The sequence below is a fragment of the Rhinolophus sinicus genome, linkage group LG17 (genome assembly GCF_036562045.2).
Source record: "Rhinolophus sinicus isolate RSC01 linkage group LG17, ASM3656204v1, whole genome shotgun sequence".
NCBI classification, from domain to species: domain Eukaryota; kingdom Metazoa; phylum Chordata; class Mammalia; order Chiroptera; family Rhinolophidae; genus Rhinolophus; species Rhinolophus sinicus.
The window spans coordinates 7,674,094-7,694,341 of record NC_133766.1 but is presented as its reverse complement, the minus strand read 5'-3'; positions in this window follow the sequence as shown (position 1 = coordinate 7,694,341).

The window sequence follows — 20,248 nt, the reverse complement described above, 5'->3', positions numbered from 1 at the left end:
GCATGTCTATTTAAAATACAGTTAGCTCCTAGACTCCAATCATTATAAATGGGTTTTCCCTACATGAGTGTTTGGCCAGACATTCAAGAGGCCAGCAGGATACGGGAAGATTCATTTTGTGTGACTGTCCACCTCTAATGTCCCTGACGCCTGCCTACTGAATGCCAGCAGCAATCTCCAATCATCCTGACACGGAAACCACCCTCACTATTTTCCAAGATGTCCCTAGGGGGCAGTACTTCCCCCCCACTGAGAACCACTCATCTCAACCAATGCCAAAAGCCTAGGAAGACAAATCTGGTTGAAACTTACGTCTGAATGTGCTCTTGACACGCTGCCAAGATGTACAAGGGAGGAGATGTGGAGGCTCCTAATGGAACGGCATTTTTTACGGTATTTGGTGATAAAACTGAAGTCCATGCTCCTCAGTAGTGGTTTGAACTGTGTGTACCTTATATCCACCCAAAGACGGATAGAACACATTCTACCTACACATTCTAAATACCATCCAGTGACCTCCTCCCTGCTCAAATAGCACTTTACCCAGTTCTGTTAAGCTCCCTCTACTTAAAAATAAATAAATAGAAAACAGTATCCGGGATTATGGATCTCAAAACGCAAGTCATGGATTCTGGTTCTTGTCCCCCAAATGCCTCAAATTATCACTGGCCAATGTTAGTTACAGAGGCCATTCTTGGGCTAAAGCAATAAGATCTCAGAAGCTGTGGTGGAGAGGCTGGCTGCCGCTGGAGAAGTGTATCACACACTATGCTACACACCCGCTCTACCAGTGGACGGCTTGAGTTCTTGCTTTCATCGGCTGGAACGTAGTAGGTCAGTTTATAGGGCCACATGGTGAAGAGCCTCGTTTTAACCCCACCGTTTAGCCTCCGCTTGCCCTCTGAACTTAAGCCATGATGGTCTTTCCTAATCTCCCAGGAAACAGAAGTTGAGCACCTGCCACACATCACACTAGACTCTGGGGATACACCAGCAATGAGATACAAGCACTAACCTGGATTACTTCACAGACGTCTTAGCGAGAAAGCCCGAACGTGAATAAATTGCTAAGACATGGCTATAAGTGCTACCGGGTTTCCTCGAAAATAAGACCTAGCCAGACAATCAGATCTAATGCGTCTTTTGGAGCAAAAATTAATATAAGACCCGGTCTTATATAAAACCCGATCTTATATTATAGTAAAATAAGACTGGGTATTATATTATATTAATTATATTATATTATATTATATTATATTATATTATATTATATTATACTACATTATACCCGGCCTTATATTATAGCAAAATAAGACTGGGTCTTATATTAATTTTTTCTCCAAAAGACACATTAGATTGTCTGGCCAGGTCTTATTTTCGGGGAAATATGGTATCTTGGAAGTCTGATGAAGTGCTACCAGCCACCCAGGAGAAAGCAACCAACTCTTCATGCAGTAATCAAGGGCTTTCACGGGGCAGGGTGGGGTGGTTTTCTTTTAACAGGGTCTTAAATGGAGACTAGGAGTTTTCCAAGTGAAGGGCCTTTCTGGAGAGCATGGCATGTACGAGACGTCCCAGTGAGCACTTCATTCAGCCTCCAAGATAGCATTTGTCGCTGAGTCCTGCAATTTAGCCACGTTGATGTCTTTCTCCCCAATGGCCATGCAAGGCGATCTCGGGTGGTGTCTATGTCGTATTTTCTGTGCATCCCCAGAGGCCTGAAGAAAACAAGCTCAACTGAGGAACCATAAGAAATTTTGATGACTGGGGAAAAGAAATTCCTAGGGCGAAGCAAAGAGTCCTTCCCTTTTCTGATCTTCCCATTGAAGAACTTGGAGCCCTCCCAAGCAGACTAAGACCAGACAGACATAAAGAGATTGAAACAGTACCTACAGCTCTCAAAGATGCAATAATTAAAAGCACTATTTGAATAGCAAAAGGGTTCCTGTTCCTTATTTCTCTTTCCAGTGTCAGGCTCAGCCAAGTATGATGGGAAAGAAAAGCACGACCACATACAGGAAAGAAAACAGTCAACAAAATGAAAAGACAACCTATGGAATGGGAGAACATATTTGCAAGCAAGATATCTGATAAGGAGTTACTCTCCGAAGTATACAAGAAACTCAAAGTCAATAGCAAAAAACAAAACAAAATAAAAAAACTCACTAAAACAAACAAACAAACAATCCACACCTTAAAAAATGAGCAAAGGACCTGAAAAGACAGTTTTCCAAAGACAACATATAAAGGGCCAGCAGGTATATGAAAAGGTGCATCTTATAGCTAATAACATCACTAACCATCAGAGAAATACAAATGAAAACCATGAGATACCTCATGCCTTACAATGGTTAGGATGGCTTTTCTCAAAAAGATGAGACAAGTATTGGTAAGAATGTGGGGAAAAGGGAACCTTGTACACTCTTGGTAGAAATGTAAATTGGTGCAGCTATTATGGAAAACAGCACGGAGGTTCTTCAAAAAATTTAAAAATAAAAGGACCACATGATCCAGCAATCCCACTGCTGGGTGTATGTCCAAAGGAAATGAAATCTAGATCCTGAAAAGGTATCTGCACCCGCTCGTCCACTGCAGCCATTATTCACAATAGCCAAGACACAGACACAACTTAAGTGTCCATTGATGGGTGAGCAGATAAGGAAGATGTGGTGTGTATACACGATGGAATATTACTCAGCCATGAGAAAGAGAACCGAGCAGAAATAGAGGCTGCACATGAGGGGTCAGCTCTGCTGAGGGTGACAGCATCTGTGGCTGCGTCAGGCCACCAGGACCTGAGCCAACTGGCCTTCCACCTTCTGGCCTCCCCCAAACCGGCCTTCCACCTTCCCAGCTGGACCCACGCTGCTGCCGGCCCCAGCTCAAGCCCTACACTCCACAGCAACTTTGGCAGCCAGATGAGAAAACTGGCATGACTCTCGAGCCCACTAAGCTCTGCTGTCACAGTGGCTCTTATCTGCCTGTTGAGACCAGCTCACAGGCATATGAACGGCAAGAGTTTGGTGAAGGGCTTATCCGGGGGGAAATGAAAGGCCCTTACATAACACCTATGAAACTCGAATCCCAATTTCATTCATCACCGTGTGAGTCTTAGGACCTGCCAAGCTATTAGGATATAGGTGACGAGAAAAGGGTTCAGAGATGACTGAAGTCTCTTCAAGACTCTGAGGGATAATCCATAAAGGTTATATAAACAGCCATGACTTTAACCATTTTTTTTTAAACCTATGAGGCCAAGCAAAACCAGACCAGAAGACTTCCAGAACCAGAACCTCAGCTGGCCTGTCTTACAAGTCTGCCTCCCTTTACAAGACTTGTGAATGAAGAACGAGCAGCAGGATTCATAGGTGGCTTGAATTTGTGAAGTATTGTCTAGCGATGAGGCAAAGGGACTTGGAAAAGACATTCCCTGAGTGTGAATGCAGCTTAGGGAACTTGGGCCAGCAAGAGTTGGGGAGGCGGGGGCTGGGGAGTGGGGGAAAGGGACTGAAGAAAAGCAAGACTGATCCAAAAAGGAGAGGAGAAAGGTTGTAAGTTCCCTTTCACCTCTCATCTCTAAAAGCAATCCTGAGACCTTGGTCAGAGGAAAACCCAGCTTGATTTGGCTTCTGGAAAACATCTGGGTGAGAACACAGTGGCTCCGGGCACAGGCCCTGGCGTCATCAGATGTGGTTCTGGAGCTTGGCATCCGCATGTCCTATCAGTACGGAAAACCCTGGACACCTGCCCTCCCCTCCCTGTCTCGACTCCCACGTCTATACAATGGAAACGTGGGGATTGAACAAAAGGGTGCCTGTAAAGTGCTTGGTCCACTCTGACTCCTAACACATGCTCGAGACAAAGGAAGACTGAGGACCCTCAGGTTTGTCCCAGCTCCAGAGGGCGTGAGTGGCCGAGGAGAGCGGGGAGAGGTGGAGGAGCTAATTAGGGCACTTGGGAGCGTATGTGAGTAGAAAAACAGGTTAGGATGGGAGGGTGAGGAAGGATGAGATGGAAACAAGGCCCACAGCACTTTGAGTGGAGTCACTATGATGAGGTGATGAAGAAACTGAGTCGAGGTCAGAGCCTTTCTCCAAGCATCGAGGTCCCAAAGAGAAGAAAGATAAACCTGGGCCTGGGCTGCATGGTTGGGTTCGGGACATGGTACTCACATGGGAGAAGGAATCCATGAAACATGAGGTTCCAGGACGTAGGGGTGAGTAGAGGTAACAGCATCAGCAAAGATCCAGAGAGCCAAGAGGTTAAAAGGCAGGAAGACCAAGGTCATACTACAGGCCTAGGTAGCAGGGCCGGGGTCCCAGAGGTCACAGCATTAGCAACTGAGGGTTCCTGGGCCGAGGACAGGGCCGCCGATTCTCTGTGCATAGGCCAGGCTCTCGGGTGCATGAGGTGGACAGAGCCGAAGAGAGAGCCCACACTAAGGCATCCTGGGAGGTACTTTCTCAGGGAAATTGAAGGGCTGCTCCTTCCACACTCGGGGAAGTACTGTCCTTAAATCCTTCCCCAATTAATTCTAGTCACTGATTTATCCGTGTCAGGGAAAGAAGCTACCTGCGTCTTACACACTCACACACACAAACACACCATACTTTCTCTGCTTTTAAATGACCATCTTCTTTCTTCAGGAAAAAAGAAAAAGATTTGCCTCCTTAAGCACTGAACAAATAAAGAAAATAAGGAAGAGCACGCAGACCTCAGTGCACGGCCAAGGGGTAAGGTGAGTTCTAGTTCTTCTGTACGCCAGGATCTGATGCACCAGGCAGATGAGAAGGACTTTCAAATAAGGCAGAGCATGAAATTAATTCCTGTATTCAGAGAACCACTTAAGGTATATGCCAGGTGAAGTGGCATGAGAAGACCTTAAGTCCCAAGTAAAAGGAGTAGACACAGAGATGCAGGAGTGTCCAGCACGGATGACACCTGAGCCTTGCCCACGGCCTCGCAGGGAGGGGCAGTGGGTACTCACTAAGTCGGCGTTGGGCGACACGATCAAATCTGTACGAAGTGGACTCAGAGCACAGGAAGAATCAGAGTGAAAATGACTTCTACGGTATGCTTTCCCCTCACTCTCAGTCAGGTATCAGTCAGGTGCAGAAGAATCTATAAAGAAAGGTCCCTTTAGAAAAAAAGTCTCCTGGGAAAATAATCTGCCCTACCTCAGTGGGCACGGGGTGGCATAGAAGTTAGAAGCATGGGCTCTGGAGTTTGAGAAGTGAGGCCCAAGCCTAGTGCTACTAAATATTAAACAAATGCCTCTCTAAGCCTGCTGTCCTCATCTACAAAATCCAGGTGAGAACTGCACCTCCGTCACAGGGTTATGGGCAGATGAAATAAGATAATAGAAGAACAGACTCAGCAGTGTCGATACAGACAGTACACGGCCAATACCTGTTGGGATTAATGCTACTTGCTGTATGTTGGTTAACGCCTCCAATTCCTCACTTCCTCCTGTATTTGGCTTTGGGCTTGGCCAGTGGGATGCCAGTGAATGTGACCAAGCAGAGGCTTGGAAGCTGTTTGCACGATTGGGCATGCTAGCTCTTGCTGCTCTGCCAGGGCCTGGAGAACATGCCCAGGCTGACCTGTTGGAGGACGGGAACTATGGAACAGCGGTGAGTGAGCCCAATCCTCCAGGCTGAGGCTATTCTCCATCATCCAGTACAAGCCCCCTCCCCCACACACACACAGACACACAGGTAAGCAAATCCAACCTAGGCCAGCAGAGCACTCAGCCAACCTACAGCTGACCTCAGAAGCACGAACTGGTCTAGCCAAGGTCAGCCCAGTCAGATCAACCCCACAAACTCATGAGCTAATATATCTATATGGCTGGGTGCCACTGAGGTTTTGTTCGTTAGTGGCATTATCCTGGCAATCGATAACTGATAACGCTACTATTACTAAGCTCGGTATCGTCATTCTTCTTCTAATCGGTACTTGTCAGAGGAGCACAAAAAGGCTCACCCATCCCCTACGTGGCTGTCGCGGGCAAAACGTCTTTCTCACAACCTGTTATGCTTCCCAGAGCAAGCAAGAAAGAATTAGACACCGTGAGCAGGTGGCTGCAGCTTCAGAACTTAGTGCCTTGTTTTCCTGACAGGTTGTTGCTAATGACGCTATTATTCTTCTCGTGAGTGAAAATGCCCGTGACAGTGTAACCTCGCAGGCTGCTAGGACGAACTGTTAATTAGTTTAATTAGTGAAGAGCCCGTCTTCCATCAACTTCAATCCCAGCCTTATACGTTCCCTCAGGTATGAGGTCCTGAGAAAGCACTTGTCAGGAGACCTGCAGAATCCAAGGTACCGTATGATGTGTCCTTGGGGCCTTCTGCCTTCACTTTCAACTTCTAATAGCAGCACCGGCCCTGTGCCAGGCATCATCTCATTTATTCCTCACAAAAATCCAAAAAGCAAGGACGATTCTTATCCCATATATATATATGAGACGACTGAGGCTCAAAGAAGTAACACCATTTCCACGGTCACAGGGCTACTTAGTGACTAAAACACACTTCTGTGTGGTCCCATTCGCATGACTGCTCCAGAGGCTGTTTTTCGGGCCCTAACTCCGCCCTCTCCCTCAAGCCCAGTGCTCTTCTGCTCTCCCCATCTCCCCCTAACGCACTTTTCTCTCAGAAGAAACCCCAACACTCTCACGAGCCTTTAGGCCACCATGCTCGCCTCCCCAGGTTATTTGCATGCATGCCTCTGTTATCAGGAGAATTAGTTTAACTCTGAGGGAGCGTAATCCCCCAAGAGTAGTATATTAAGCCAAGTGGAAGGTTTTTAACTCAGCTCTTAAGAAAATGAAATCTGGAGGTCAGCAAAATAAAGCATCATGACTCCTCCGTCTTCCAGAATCGGGGTTCCTTCTCTCTTGTTGCCCCACTATCAACGCGTGCTTCTGCCTCACAGTCCAACTTAGCTACTGGAGCTCCAGGTGTCACACCCACATTCCAGCCAGCAGCGTGGAGGAAAGGAGAAGAGGGCATGCTCCTTTCTTCTAAAAATATTTTTTTTTTCTGTATTTTATTCATTGACCATTTACCCCTTTTTCACATCGTGCTCCTTTCTCCACCCTGTGGCATGCTGACCCAGTCCCCCTCCACTCTCCACTTATTATACAACCTTCTACAACCTCCCTCTGATCTCAGGAATGGAAACAGGAGCACGAGGAACATGGCAAAGAACAATCTGGGATCCTTTCGCACCCCAATAAGCAAGACATTTAGCAATGTGCAAAAGATGGCATTGTCATTTGAGCAGGATTCCCAGGGCAAATAATTTGCATTCCCACTATTGCAAACCCTCTCTCTTCTTCCTTCTTCTTCCCAAGTCCCCCCAAAGCCCCGTGTCTGTGTGTTCAGTTGAATCACATGCAACCGTTTCAGGAGTCTCCGTTTACCAGTTCAGGATGGCCACCCATGAGAAAGCAGCTCTGAATCTGGAACGTCGGCTACTCTGAGATGAGCTCGAGTGTGTAGGTTGCTTCTTGCAGGCACACACCTCTTACAAGCTCAGATTCAGATAAGCCACCGCACATGTTGAAATAGGCTTTCCTGCAGTTAGCAATCCTAAGTAAAATAACCGCCTTCTAACTGTGAATCTATTTAATCTGTTGACGTCATCAAATATCTTCCAAATATTTTATCCTTATTTTTTCTTATCTAAAGGCAACCTGATATGCACGACATGTTCTTCCCCCGTTTTAAGCAGACAGACTGGCTCCTCCAATCTGGGCAAGTTTGAGCCACCATCTTGCTGAGACCGTGGGAAGCTATGAATCATGGAAATCGGGAGGGAGGTCGGGACTGACGAAGGCAATGAGTAGGCTGGGCCCAGAGAACACCCAGAAATCAGCAGTCAACCTAGACCCTCAGGTAAGAAGCCAGGCCGTACAACCAGGGAGCTAATGACAATCAAACACACTGGGGTGACAGGACAGAAACGCAAGGAGGTGCCAGAACTCAAATCAGAATTCCCTGCTTCTCTACTGCTTCTCTTAGGCAGAGTTCTCTAGACCAACGCTATCCAACAGAAATGTAATGCAAGCCCTACGTGTAATTTACCATTTTCTACTAGCCAGTTTTTCAACAAGAAAAAGGTGAAATAAAATTTGATAACACATTTTATGTACTCAAATACGCCCAAAATATTAGCATTTCAAAATGCAAATCAATATTTAAAAAACCAAAAAACAATTTGTGGGACATTTTACATTCTTATTCACATACTCCAGTCTTCAAAATCTGGTGTGTATTTTACACATGTGGCGAGTCTCTGTTCAGACCAGCCACACTTCAAGAGCTCAGTAGCCACACGTGGCCAGTGACTGCTGTGTAGGACAGCGCAGGTCTAGACAGATCCCCCTGCTCACAGTGGGGTCCAGGAACCAGAACCACCGGCGTCACCTGGGAGCCTGTGACAATGGGTGAATCTCTGACAGTCCCACTGAATCAGAACCTGCATTTTAGCCAGCTCTTTGGGTGACAGACACATCTGAGTTGGAGAAACGTTGCCACAGACAGCGGCAGAAGTCTTCTAGGAGAGAATGGTATGTGATGAATGTTTACTAAGGTATTAGCATCGTGCTACAGAAGAGGCAGGGAGGGGTTGCAAAATGTCCTCACTCCTGGCCAGTTGCTCAGAAAAAAACAATTTAACTAAATAGGACTAGAGTTGAATAGCAAATAGCTCCAAATGGATTGGTCAGAAGAAACAGAAGACTTATCATCTCTTCAGCAGCTGAAGACCTCTTAGTGATCCAGTACCCAGGGCTCAGCCTTAATAAAATGGCATAAGGCGACTGTGACGGTGACACAGTCCTTTACCTATGGACAGTCATAGGAAATATTTCAACAGAATCACCACCTTCCCCAGAATAACTCCCTAGCAGCCTACCAAGGTAGTTAAAATCCTTACCATTTGACTTACACCCTTGGACCGAGGTGTTATTCTCAGAAAGTCCCAAGCAATGAAAAGCTCATCCCTGGAAAGGGGCACCCCACATAGGTTTGCCTGCGCCATACTGAAACCTGTGTGTAGCACACATGCAGCAGGAAAGAGGCAGAGGGTCAGGGTTTTGAGCGGAATAGGAAAAGTTTTGAGGCTGGCAAAGAGTGGCCTCGAGGGGGGGCAGAGAGCATGCAACCGGGCAGCAGTGAGAAATCAAATACGAATGTCAGAAACCTGAGTTTGCCTCACTGGGAACGACCCCCACGATTGCCATGAACAAATCTACATGAATCCCACCAGCGCAGAGGATACTGGGGCAAGTGGGAAGCTTCTAGTCTAGTTGGGGGTCCCTCAGGGGGTGTTCGATCCATGTGAATGGCATCGAATGATTGTGCTGATACTGGGCAGCAGAGATGGAGACAGAAACAGAGGCAGAGGTGGATGCAGGGAGCACAGAGCCGAGAGTCTGGCAATTGCACAGAGAAGACATGACGTGGATGTGAGTCTCCTGTAAGGCTGGCGTTGGCCGGAATTACACTCCTGCTGCGTTGACCCACGGCCAGGTGGGCACAGGAAGCTGGGGTGCCCTTCAGGCCCTCAACCATGACTAAAGGTGAGTACCCAGGAAGGGTATGAACGTAAGACTTCCCCTAGCACACATTTGTTACCCGTGGGCAGGAGGAGAATCAAACAAACACCACCATGAGTAAATCAGTCACTGTTTGAGCAGGTGCCCTTTTCCGAATGAAATTGCGTGTGTTATTTTTAATATCTCTTGTCCATCTGCTCGGGTTGTTTCCTCTGGCCCAAACTGGAAGGCTCTGTCGCATTACCTGGACGGAGATGTGACCATGCAGTCACCTTCTCAGAGCTACAGGGACACGCTTGACTTCACTCACACACAAACCCCAGGAAGTATAAATAGAAATGTTGCTTTTATTTGTGGACTTAATGCTTATGGGGAAGCTGGCTCAGAGGCATAAAAGCTTAGCTCTTCCAATTCACTGAACTTTGGGCCCATAATTCTTGCAGTTCAGAAAATTAAATAGAGGTCAGCAATTTATGCCTAAGGTACCGGAGGAAGAGAGCAGAAGAAGGGCTATTAAACCCAGCAAATGTGCTTCTGTGTTTTCAGTGCTCTCGAGTTGTTTCTGCGGGGTCTTCCACAACCAAATTGCTGCTGGTTTATGGAGTGAAAAGCGTCAGAGTAAGAGACAGCTTTTCTGCGGCACCTCTGCCAAAATATCAAGGCCAGTTCTGAGCCCACGCAGCCCAGACCCAGAGAGTGTCTAGGGAGCGCAGTTCCCAAGAGACAGATGTGCCACCACGAACATCTACTTTGGTCAGTGCCAAAATATGCCAGGGGGCCGGCTCATGTTCAGTGTGAGTCCTGTAAAATACTAAAGACCACGCGCTTGATTTTATGCTGGTAGGTTTTGGGTATTTTTGTTTTTTTTGTTTTTTTGACTGACTTGTGTACTGTCTACACTTCAGTTGGAAAGAAAATCCTGGGGGTGAGCGTAAAGAGGAACCTAGAACCCTAGAACTTCTATTCAATCCAATATCCGTTGGTTGTTAAACAGAGACCTTAGTGCATCCTTGTAAGGAGCTCCCAGAAATGCCAGAAAGAGAAGCTGTGCAGTTACTCTCCTTCATAAAAGTAGGACAGTGACCCACCAGTTTGCTGGAGAAAATTAATTGAAAATCTAGGCCCTGTGGTGGGAAAATTTGAAAAGGGCAAAAGCACTTTAAAAACCATCGTTCGTGTTCTATCCCCACCAACTACGACAGGTTCTCGGTAAATATCGGAGGCTCTGAGTGCAACCCCAGGCTTACGATTATCTCCATACCATGTGTATGAACATTCTAGGGCCCAGACAGAGCCTTTTTGCAGATTCTATCCTTGTTCAGAAAGTCATGCCTCTGGCAGCCTGCGCCACTGATACAATACATTGAAAACCAATGATGGTGAACCTTGAGCATCCCACTGGGTCAAGTTGGACTAACTCCCATCAACAGTGATGCAGAACTACTGGAAGCAGGCAGCCTTTGAGCTGGAGCCGGTCCGCCGGCCTGCGGCTAGGAACCCGTCTTGGTGTGAACACTCCTGTTTACATCAAAAGAGCTCCATATTTGCTTGGCAAATGATTCAGTACAAATCAGAACATTCAGTTCCAGTTTGGCCTGGTAGCCTCATGCAGACAGAGCTCAAACTTCGGTTGTCTTTTATGAACTACCAAAGTGGCCTAAGATATTGGGCCTAATGACACTTTCATGTGCTCCTAGAACGGACTGTCCCAGATGGAAGCAAGAAGGAGAGTTGTATGAAAATGGAGAGAAAAAGGGAAAAACAATGCACATGCTCCCTTAGCCCTATCAAATTTTGAATTCCAGTTCTCAGACCCTGCTTTTCATGCCAAACCAACTGCAAGAGCTGCGAGAAGGCAGTTCTTGAAATAGACACCCTTCAGGTAAAATCAGGCATTTTCTAACTCTTAAAACAATTTATAGATAACAAAATTAAGATCCAGAGATCTGAAGGGAGCCATCCAAGAGCACAGAACTATTTGGTAGACGTCTCTCTATCTGCGTCTCAGCCTCTTTCTCCCACATGACAATTTAAGGGGGACAGGAGACTCTTCTACGCCTCCCTCAAGATGGATCTTAAGCTTCCCAGATTTCACAACTCCTAACATACTTGATGCCTGGGGAGAGTGAGGTATTGCCTGTCTTAATTGAAATGGTGATTCCTAGGTGTGCCATCCCAATCCTGGGGGCATCCTTTCCCCAGGACAGCAGGCAGCAGGACAGATGGACAGACGCTCGGCCTACTGACTGATATGCCAAGAGCAGGTAACTCGTCAGCCTCGGAGCAGTGCTGAAGTAGGAGCTTGTCTTCTTTTGCAGCCCATGTTACATGCCCACTTGCAAGAAATGAAAGGGAGAAATTTCCAGAATGTGTGTGAAGTAATGCTGTTGAGATTTTTGGCCAGTTCCTGTGCATCAAGCATTGGAATCCCTCCAGCCCATTGGTATTACTGCTCCTGGCATTAAAGAAGAGACGAGAGAAGTAAAACTCTAAAGAAATATGGCACAGATGGCAAAAATCCGGGGCAGGGCGGGGGGGCGGGGAGGAAAGAAGAAAACTTGGCCTCGAGAGAAAGTAAGTAGCAATACAGATGCAAACATGCCCATGAAAAAGGCAAAGTGGTCATCTTGCACGGTTAAAAAAAAAAAAAAAAAGTCTGGTGATGGATCACCAAGCCGGCAAATGTTCCACGGCACTGAAAACAGAACTAGCCACAAAATCATTTTTCCTCCAGGTTTTTTGTTTAGGTTGGAAAATGCAACATCGAGACGTGTGTGGTGACGGAAGGCAGACACAGCTTATGCACCAGTTCTCCTGGGCTAATAGCTGCTGTGTTCCTCTCTTCCTCACACTGTTACCCTGCCCTCACTCTAGGATAGAAGAAAATGCCCTCCAACTTTATGTAACTGACACCCCCAGCACTCTGAAGCGCAGACCTCGGTGAATTCAGCAGCCAGGAGATCAGATCCATAGCGCTCTCTGATTGTCTGCCCCCCTTGGTCAACTGCAGGCAAGAAGGAAAGCCTCAGAGTGGGCTTTCACCTACAGTGAGCTGTGCTCTGACACTTGGATGAAGGTCACAGAGGTCAGTCTCGGACTCTTTCTGAGACTTTCAGGGACACTCTGAGAATGAAATGGGGCTGCTCGCCTCACTCTCTCACCTCTATTTCTATCATTAGCTTTGCCCCAATTTCAAGTCACACTCTAGGGGAAAATCTAAAGATTTCTTCTTTAATGCTCTATACTGCGTTTCAACAAATATTTATAGAATGCCTACTATGTGCAGCGTGTTGTGCTAGGTTATCTTGGAGGTTGTCAAAAAATAAAATGCATGGCCTGTGTCTTACCCTCAAGGAAGCCTCCAGTGAGCGGAATGAGTTATCGTAGCACTAATGGAATACACAGAGGTTTTAACTGCAGAGATCAGAGAGTAAGGACCTAAGGTGACTTCAGGAGGACTGGACGGATGGCAAGATCTTAAAAGGGAGGCTGAAGTAAAGCACATTCCAGGGAGATGCTCCCAGGTGGGGAGGCACGGAGAAGCCCCGATTGGCTAACACACAGGGTGCACAGAAGAAGTCATGGGCTCTCAGCCCGAAAAGGTAGGTCAGGGCCAAAACCAGGAGTCTTGAATGTCAGACTGAGAAATTTGGACTGGAGGGAAGGGAAACGGGTGCTTGGGTTAAATCAAATCAATCAAGTGAAATAAAGAAGAAGACAGTTGTGAATGAGAGCTTGTGCAAAAGTCCATTTGAATGGACGAGTTGTTGTTTGCCTTTTCATTCAGTGTCGGGGGCCGCTGTGCCTGCGAGGCACTGTAGGATGGAAAGAAAACCAACACTTGAGCCAGATAGATCTGTATGTCAGTACTAATGCTACCGTTATTTAGCTCTGGGCCTCCGGCCAAGTCTTGGGAGCTGGTCTGAATTTGCTCACCTCCCTGATATAAGAAAGATCATATTGGCCTCTTCTTCCAAGTCAAATTAAATCTGCTTCTGGATCTTTACTAGCAAGCAAGAAATGTATTCTCTGTAATGTTGGGAGAAGGGCGGAAGAAGGTCAGGGGGATGGCTGCCCCTCCACAGAAATGTTCATGAATCTCAGAAGACTTGTGCGTCCAGAGGATGTGGGGAGAGGCCTCTGTTCTCTAGTCCTTCTTGGGCAACCTGAGTCCTTAACATCTGAGCCCTCCTGGTCCATTTGAAGGCAGAAGGCTCCATGCCCCCCAGGCCAACCTTGGCAGAATGATCTTTTACTGCAGCTCCTTGGACATGGCAGTAGAGAGAAACCAACTCTCCTGGTTTACCTAGGACTGAAGGGTTTCCAGGATGCAAGGAAAACGGGGATGATTTGGGAATCCTGCCTGGCACTCAGTGTCACAACCGGTATCATTCACATGCCACCCCATCAGAGGCCCTGTCAGGGAGCATGGCAGGATGGCCGCAACGCCACTCTCCATCTCTCAAAACCAGTTCTGTGTCTTTAAGTCAAAGCACCAACCTGGGTGACGGCTTTCTTCGGAATATCTGGCCAAAGGAATACTTCTCTCTTTGGCTCTGAAGCGAAAAGCCATCAAAGAACTCCAGAGGCGGGGGGATCCAGAAGTCCAAACAAGCAGGCTTGACCATTCCACCTGTAGATGAGAGGGGGCAAAAGCAAAGAACAAATTACTCATTTATTCTTCTGAGAGCTTAGTCAGTCATTCCACCAAAAAATATGCATGATTCAGGCATCGTGCTAAGTGCCTGGCATCTGGTGCCAAGCTCGATCTAGACGAGCCTCAGTTTCCTCACCTCCAGTGTGGGGATAACAATACCTTGGTTGCAGGGTCAAATGTGAGGATGCACATATAGCACTCACTGCAGAGATGCCACCCAGGATGCACTGCTCAGCGTCACCCAGGGTGGTACCCTGGGCTCTCTGGACTTGGTATCTGAAGCCCCCAGCTGTTCCTCTTTGATGCTTCCTTCACTTTCCGCTACACTCTTGCTGCATTTCTGAAGAGTCTTTAGATTGAATGAGCCCCACTGCCAGGTCCTTTACGTATGTCACCTCATGTCATTCCCATTTCACAGGGGAGGCATTGCTGGCAGAATAAGCAATTACTTCAGGTCCCAGTCAGGCAGAGAGTGAGAATTTAAACCCATTTATTCCAACACCAAGCCTGTGCTTTCCCCCCCGTCACACAGCCCTCTCGCAGCTCCGTTGAAAGACCTCTTCCCTTTGCCCACTGCTCTGGAGCTCTTGGGTCAGAGGGTGGCATTGTAGGTACGGAGGCTGTGGCTCAAAGTCAGGGCAGCTTAGTCAGGGCAGGCTCACTGCTTAACAAACCACCCGAAAAACTCAGTCTCTTTACTAAGCACAAGTTTATTCCTCCCCACAGGACTGTCTGACGAGGATCCACACAACCATTGGGGCTTTCTTCTGAACCTTCCAGGGTGTTTTTGTCTGCGACTTTCAGCCAGTTGATGGGAAAAGAAAAAGGGCCCAAAGGATTGCACTGGCGCTTCTTCATGGGCTAAGCTCAGAAGTGGAATGATCAATGTTGCCCGTTCTACTGGCCAGAACTCAGCCACATGGTCACATCAAACTGCAAGGAATGATGGGAAATGTAGCGCAGCTGTGCACCCATGAGGACAAGGCAAGGGGTGTAGTGAACACAGCAGGCTTTGCTAGAGTGGGCAATAGCATTTGACTGGCAGCAATGTCGTGGAGATGGTCAACACTTAGAACATTCCATCCACAAAACGGGGGCCTGTTTTCAGGGCTGTTGCAAGGACTAGAGGAAGGCATGTAAGAGCTCCAGCGCCATTGTAAGCCCTTGGTCAACAGCCACTGAGGGGAGGCAGCAGGATACAGGGAGACAAATATGACCTTGAGTTCTCCTCACCAGCTCTAGGTCACTGGGCAGGTTTTATAATCTCCGTGAGATGTATAATCTACGTCTCAAAAGTGTGGCTGCCGGTAGCTCATCTCTACTCTTAACAGAGAAGATTATTTGAAATGAGAACTGTCTCAAAATCCCAAGATAAATGGGTACCAACTTGCATTCGGAGACAGTGATTGTGAACACACAATGAACACATTGTTGGTGGAAGATTAGAGAAGCACTAGGTGAATGTCTGCACTTATTTAATTTATTTTTAATTTTCAGAGAGACCAGCACTTCCCACCTTGGTCTCTACTACGTGACCCATGTATGCTAAAATTGCTAGTAGCTAGGATTGTTGAAATTTGCATCTGATTTTAAAGATTAAGGCAGTGGTTCTCCAACCTGGCTGGGTACCGGAATCACAGGAGGAAATTTTCAAAATGACAGAAGGCCCAGAAATCTGAATTGTTTTAAGTTTCCCAGATCATTCTGAAATAGTCAGACAGGCATACCTCCATTAACATCATTAAGAACCACCATCCTAATATATTAAAAGAAATTCCGAGCATCTTTACATACCCACTTATCGACTTTATAATTTGTTAAGTAAAGCAGGACACCCTCCTAGTGTCGTGTGCCTGTCAGAGCACTGAGCTACACAAGCAAATGCACCGTAATGTGAGTACGGACACTTCAAACTCGGCAGACGATGCTTGCATGACGACATGGGCTGGTCAGAAATCAGTAGAGTTTTACTAGATTGACCGATTGAGTCATTCATTCATTCACCAATCAGTTGAATCATTATTATCGAGCCATTCATTTGTCAGGTACTGTGCAAGGCTTGAAGGCTAAAAAGATGAGTAAGAGACAGTTCCTGCCTTTCAAGAAGACAAAGAAAGAAAAGCTACAGCCAAGCTTGTTTCCCAAAAGCACCCATCGCAATGCTCCTGATATTTCAAGCCTGTAACATTTGATGAGGAACAAATACAGCTTCATAAGAAGAGCTGGACCATACTTCTGCTCCCTTAATTACATTTCATCTACCTGGAGGTAACTTGATTACCCCTTGGTGAACAGTCTCATTATTCATTGCAAAGAAGATAATGCCATAGCAAAGGCTACCTCCTCCAGGAAGCCTTTCCTGATTACCAGAGCCAAAAATAATAGTGTCCAATAATTTGTGTTTTATTTGTTTCATGTCACTACTCTATGCGTGTGTATTTATTTTAACATCATCTCCCCTCCCTTATAGTGTTGACTTGTTACAACGCTGTTTCCTTTGAAATATACTCAGGAAAAAAATCCAGTAAAGTTAAAGTGTACTAGTCATATAGCTTTCTTTTCCATGACCTGAGTGCCAGCGTGTGAGAGCTAGCATGGCGGCCTGATACCTGCCCTCCTGGCCACTGAGTGTTACTGCATCGTACTGCAAATGTTCCCCACGAGGAAGAGTGCCACCATGCTACCTTGAACTTGAGAGCATTCTGCTGTGGGTGTGTCTTACCTATCACATCCTTTACCTCTACCACTCAGTGTATGTTCATAGACCAACAGTTTTGACCTATAAGGAGTAAGACAATGCCTGCAAACGAGAGTAGTAGAAAGAAATACACAGAGAGTACCTTGACAGGTGTCGAAAGGTAAGTTTTGGAGCCCCTTGATAATTTGTTCAAGGAAATGGATATGGATGAGCAAACCGAGGATAAAAGTCAGCAGGCAATTAGAGTCTGGTGGGAGGGAGTCTTTTCCCATATTGAGGGGACTGAAATATCACTGTCAGCTGCAAGGACTGCCAGTTGTATGAGTGGGACTGAAGGTCACAGCATTGCAGGTCACAACTCCAGAGACTTTGGGGGGGAGAGAACAGCCATTTGTCAATGTATAAAAGAGGAACTTAATTCTGCAGGGACTGTGCCGTAAATAACCCTTACAGCTCTGATTCACTTAGAGCTCCCGTTTCCAAGAGGGCATCAACCCTGCCAAACTGGGTAGGTATGACTGTTTCATTTCTCCCACTGAATCATAAACTCTTTTCACACGAGAGTCTATGTCTCATTCCTTTTTGACTTCCTTATAGAGTCTTTCCAAAAAAATTAACAATGAACGCATGAGTGAATTTCTCAAGAACAGGGACCACTCACCATCTCTGACATGCCACTTAGAAAATAAATAAAAAAAACTCAGAAGTTCTGAGCACAGATCATTTTTGTCTGAAATTTCCTAAGTGTCAGAGCCTCCCTGAAAGACGTCAGCAAGACAAATAGCGTTGAGCTGGTGATGAGTCAGGCTCAAGTTGTGGACAGAGGCTCTAGCTTATCACTGTCTGACTCAGGGATTAGAGATAATCTGTGCGTCTGTGGGTTCCAAAATGGGCCCCATATGAGGTTAATGAATGAGAAGAATTAGGGAAATTCTCATCTACTTCTCATCTAAGGAAGTAGTTGTGTCCAGGGCAGAGGACAGAGTTTTCTGTAAGTTCTGGGAGAAAGTGGGGATGTGAGAAGAAGGAAATGGCTGGTGTTAGTTAAGGGATAGCAGCAGTTATGCGTCAGGTGTGTTTAGACTTCACAGAAAGATAGTGTGTTCATCAGCCTACTCCAGAGCTCCCCAAAAACCAGACGGTTTGTATTTGGTTTGGATGAGGTGTCCTGGAAATCCAAGCTGGAGATTCAGCCCACTGTGTCCACGGAGAGGTAACCACGCTCCACTCACAGAGAGTTACCCTGCAGAGGCGTGTGTTGGGACAACCTGGCTGATGGGATCCAGCACAATGGCCGGGGTTACTTCCTGCCCAGCCAGCGAGTTGCTGCCTGTGCTCCTAGGAGGCTGCCCTCCCACGCTCCAGTTTGTCAAAGCCAGCTTGGATACTCTGCCTACCTGTCCCCAAACCTAGCGGAGGAGGCTGATGTGGGGTGTCCGCAGAGGAGATTTAGGAACTGGAAGAGTTCCTCACCAGGGCAGGCAGCGTAGAAAACTTACAAAGAAAGCAACAATTTAAAGGGTGCTCAGTGGGGCATTATCTCCACCCCCTAAGAGGAAGAAAGAAGAGGCATGGTTATGAGACAGGTCTGGCCCAGGTTTATTATGTTTGACGTTCCTGTCACTCAACACTTAGGGGGAGGAGGAGGGGAGAAGGAGAGATGGGGGGGAGGGGGAGAGGGAGGGGCAGGCCAACACTGGGCACCTTTGCAGGAAACTGTAGCGATTTCAGTAGGGTACAAAGTGGGAGAGTAAAATACCATTACCATAACAACTGACCTCATAACTGCTCTTTGGGGAACAACTATCTTTGCTGAGTAAATACTCTGATAAGCAGTTTAGGATGGAGAGTGAGACACTGAGCATACTAACTAGATAGCTGTTCTATAGGAGAAGATAAGAGGAATTCATTTTGCTACTGAAAGGTGGGAGAGAGGAATCATGACAAAGAATGAGGCTCAGGCTGTACACAGAGTAACACGCTTGTGAATGTTGTTCTCCATGGCAGAGCCACCAAAACATTTCAAGAATGAGCATAGCCTCAGGTTCCATTTGAAGTTTATATTGCTACAATTTAAAATCCTCTTTTTACACTCCCAAAACCCTTATTAAAACCTACTAGTCACAAAAAAACTGCTTTTATGAGTAAAAAGTGTGGAAATTAAGAGGTTTAAATTTTGTGTTTAGGTTGATATTATGTGAAACAGAAACAGCATCAAAGCGACCCATAAATGGAAGAAGCAAGCGTTAGGAGCCAGAACTAATGAGGAGAAAATCATTCCCCTAGTAATCCTGGGGAGTCTTTTGGTCTTTCACAAGATGTGGCATTAGAGGTTTAATCCAATCTTACCCAGATCTCAAGGAAAAGAAGACCCAACTAACATCAAAGTTACAGGCTATTAACAAAACCCTGTGTGGGGAGGTTCTCTGGTTCATGCCTACTCATTATTGTGGGATCTCTAGATGTCACTTTCACTCACCAACTCTTTCTAGAAGTTCCTCAAGTTCACTGCCCATGTATGCCAAACTAATGACAACCTGCCACCACTTGGCGGCTGTCACTTTTCCTCCCTCCCTGTTTGCCCTGGGGTCGTGCCCTCCCATTGCCAGCCAGCCTACCTCTTACCACAGGTTTTGCTTCCAGTGTCTGTCTCCACCCCACCCCGACCAAAGCTGCTCACCAATGAAGTCATTCTTTCCAAAGTGTGGCAATTTCACATTAACTGTGTGACAAACCACCGCAAGACTTAGTGGCTTAAAACAACTTATTCTTGCTCACAAGCCTTTGGAGTCACGGAGCATTTCCTCCGCTGCCAGTGGTGTCAGGTTGAGCGTTAAGATGACTGAGTCAAAAATGGCCTCGTTCACAATGGCTGGCAGTTAGCGCTGGCTGTCGGGTGGGGGGAGCTCAGTTAGCGCTCTGGTTTCCCTCCAGTGCGTCTCACCATGACGTTTCTTGGGCTTCCTCACATGAGGAGAGGTTGGAAGAAAAAGCTGTAGATCTAAGGCCTTCCCTCAGAACTGACATAGCATCACCTCTGCCACATTAGGTAAAATCTAAAAGGTGGAAAACATACTCCACTGCCTGATGGGAAGGAGGGGAAAGGAAGGGAGGGAAGAAGACAGGGAGGAAGGGAGGAAGACAAACTGTAGTCATCTTTAACGGGCCACACCACACTACTGTTCCACACACACACTCACACACGTGCTGTGAAGAGACCTGCCTGTCTCCAGAGCCCTTGCTCTTCATCCCCACCCTGCACTCACTCTTCCTGAAGGACAAAAGTACGTACTGATGAGGATCTGACTCCCAGAGCAACAAAACCAGA